Source organism: Tursiops truncatus, chromosome 11, assembly GCF_011762595.2.
Source record: "Tursiops truncatus isolate mTurTru1 chromosome 11, mTurTru1.mat.Y, whole genome shotgun sequence".
Lineage (NCBI taxonomy): Eukaryota > Metazoa > Chordata > Mammalia > Artiodactyla > Delphinidae > Tursiops > Tursiops truncatus.
Genome location: NC_047044.1, coordinates 67979799 through 67983576, shown reverse-complemented (window position 1 = coordinate 67983576; position 3778 = coordinate 67979799).

Genomic DNA, 3778 nt, shown 5'->3' with positions numbered 1-3778 from the left:
TTGTTGCTTGATGTGGTATATGACTGAATTCTAGCTAATAACATGTAAGTTTCTTTACAAATAGTTGGCCCACACCTTTTGCTCCTTTATTGGTCCTTTTTTCCCTTCTGCCTTAAAAATGTGGGTGAGGCAGCCAGTTTGGACCATGAGTAGACCTTGGGAATGGAAATCTGTGTATTACAAAACAAGATAGGAAGAATCTGGTTCCCAAGGACTTTGTGGGATAAATCTCTTCTACAGCATTGCACTGTCCATTTTGGAATTTTACTTGAGAAGTAAATAAATTGCTCACTTATTTAAACCATTGTTATTTTGCGTTTCTGTTACTGGCAACTGAACTTTACCATATCTGATATATAATACTGCACCAGCTAATTTTCTTGGACATTTGTGCCAAGTACTAAGATCTCTCTCTAGCATGTATGTCATATTAAAATCTCAGTACAGATAAACAATTTTTGTACACTACTTACAAGGTTTATAATGGTAATGAATTTGTATTTATACCTGATAGCAAATAAGGCATACCTGAATTTACTACTGCTAGATACAGAAAAAGCAGCAAACACATTCAATGTAAAAACTTCCTCAGACCTGTTTTGGGAAGTTAAACTCTGCACATAAATTCCAATCAGATACGAGTTTTTAAAATCACCTTGTTATCAATTGTCCAATAATTTAGCTGCATCATAACTTTTGAGGAAAGAAACCAGATATATTGGAATAAATAAAATAATCAGATCTAAGAACAAGCCATGAAAAATAAATAGTATGGTTGGTTGACCCATTTATTCATTTATTTGATCAACATGTATTAAACTTCTTCTTTGTATTATTTCCCATGCTGATTTATTCTTATACATATAAATAAGACAATTCTCTACCAGGGCATTGCATTTTTATCTTTAAAAAGAAATCTTTGTTTCATTATTGAAATAGAAACTATTACATTTTGCCCTTTTTAACTTATAACTAAAAATAAATCAGCCTTAGCAAGATCTGTTGAAAGCCTGAGGTAATAGTACAGTGAGGCTATTTAAGCCATTTCAATTCATATGTTGAATGAAAATTCCGATAGTTACATTCCTCTTTCGTAATTGTAAATAATTTAATGTATTAATTCATTTGACAAAGTGTGTTGACACATGAGCATTCATCATTCTTTTGATTTACTACTTGGTGTTATATTTGATTACATTGCAAAGCTGTAATCAAATATAATATACTGTCTTTGAGAAAGACAGTATTTCTCTGTACACATAATGTGCAAGTTGCAGAATGACTAACCAGGGTATTTAGCCAGAGTTTAGATTGAAATAAAAAAGGATGGAGGTTACAGAGGCAGAACTAGGAATGTGGCCATAAGAGTTGTTAAGGTTGTGACTAAAGAAGATCTAAGCAGGCAAATATCCAGGTCAAGAAAATTAGCAAAGGCTGGAGTTGGCAAGTACCTTGCACCCTGATTAGAAATCAGTAAATCAGGAATCAGGGTTGATCTGAAGCTCTGCTAGAAGACCGAGACCAAAGATTAGAGATTCTGGGCAATACAAGATCAGAAACTCAAGCCAAATAGCTTAGCAGCAAGGGCTTAGGTTCCCATTAGAAGGCTCTGAGCAAACAGGCATGGGTAATCAACAGTAAAAACGAGGTTTATCATTGAGCCAGGGAGTCTGTAGGTTTAGGGCTCCCCATATGTTTAACCCAGGGCTAGAATATATCTTACAGCAAGAGACTGGCCTGAAACTTCAAATACCCTTGGCTGGGAAGAAGGAGTGAGAGAATTGAAGAATTAGGAAATTCTTGATATAGGGATCCAAACTCCAGATATGTTAGACTTTCTCAAGCTAATTTATGAGCTTGATAGAGTTTTATCAAATACAAGATCACATCAGTTGTCAAATTAGGATCCCTTAAAATCAAGGGGTGGGCCAATTTAGTGAAGACCCTGGTACGACGTTCTTCATCTGGTAGAATTAAGTATTGCTGACTAGTTTTGTACTTTCTCAAGCATAATGCATAAACTATGTATATTATTGGGAACCTGAAATACGACATTTGGTTTCAAATGTAAGAATATGGAGTTTTTTTCTTTTAGGCTCTAGGCCTGATAGCTAAACCATGAAAGGGAAAACCCAAGAGGCTGAGGCACCTTGGATCATCACATCCACTGTGTTTTCATCCTACTGTGAGAAAAAAATCAATCCATATACAGAGATAGGCAGTATCATGAGTTTCCTACATCAACAGAGAGAGAGACAGAGACAGAGACAGAGAGAGACAGAGACAGAGAGAGAGAGTCTCAAATCTTTTACAGACACTGAACCACACATTTATGCCAAAATCAGCTTATTTATCCCAATGTAGGATTGTAGTCTATCCAAGTTTTCATAGAAATTTCTATCTTACCCAAATTTTACCTGCTCCTGAAATTCCATCATCTTCAAAACAAAATAAAATCCTAGTTTTTAAAATTTAGATTGATAAAAAAGAGGCAGAGGTAGGGTTTTTTTTTCAATCTACATAGTTACAGAGTGAACTCTAACAATATGTGTGTGATTACGAACAGATAAATTTCAACTCATTCTGCTATAGTGAGCAGAGAAAAAGAGTAAAGTTTGAACAAGCAATAGATAAAGGGACAATACTATAAGAAAATCAATAGAGCAAGATTCCTAAAAGGAAAAAAGAAAGAGAAGAAAAAATCTAAAGTAAAGGGGTAAAATTACAAATGGGCTTTCGGACAAGCTGTAAGTACTCCAGGCAATGAAGGATGATTGAAGACTGGAATTAAAAACAGATTCAACCAACAAGAAACATATTTTGTAAGGAAGGACAGATGTAATGGCTTGAGGGGAAGAAAGGAAGTAAGCGATGGAGCAGTGAACATAAAAGAGTGACTCAGCTCTGCAGTCACAGCAAGGTGATCAAGAGATGAGGTTGGAAAGTACAAAATGACTTTTCAAGTCAAGCAGGAAATTTCAAATTAATATCAGAGTCTGATTAGACATAGCAAAATGCTAGCTGATACAAAATTAACCCTCTCCTGTTCTTAAAAGTCTTGAGGTAGGAAGAGGGAAGTTTGCAGGGAAATGAACAGGGAGAAATTCAAAGAAATTAACAGCTGTTTACATGTAAGAAAAGCCCAAGTAGGAAAAGATTTTAAGCAAGAGAAAACTCATCAATCACCTAATTTAATACCATCAATGTGCAAAGAACTGTGGTGTAGATGAACGCCCTTAGGGTCAAGCCTTTGTTCCACTTCATACATTATCATCTTATGCAAGATTCTCTCTTCTTTGAGCAAAAGGATCTTTGTCTATAAAGTGAGGATAGTAACACATATTTAATAGAATATTATCAAGATTAAATCCAATAAATTGTGCTAAAGTGCTATGTAAATGATACTTATTATTGAAAAATAGGAGTGGACGTTTATTTTACAATAGTTTTAAGCAGAAGAGGAAACTGCTTAGAGAAGTTTTCTTATGCCCACAGGGAAACAGTGAGAGTGCAAGGATTCACCCAAAGCAATCCAGCTAGAAAGTATGTGATCCTAAAATACTTAGCTGTACTGCCTCAGTCCCTGATTTCAGAGAATTTGCAATCTAGTTGAGGGGGAAATATGTGGAATGTTAAATAATAAGACAACAAAAAAATGATCACAAAGGAACCCATGATCCATGTTAGATGAATGTTAGAGATACGGCGGTTTATGCTGGAACATTCTTAGAAGAACTTCTGGAAGAGAAAAGACTTGAGTCATGCTTATTAGGATGAT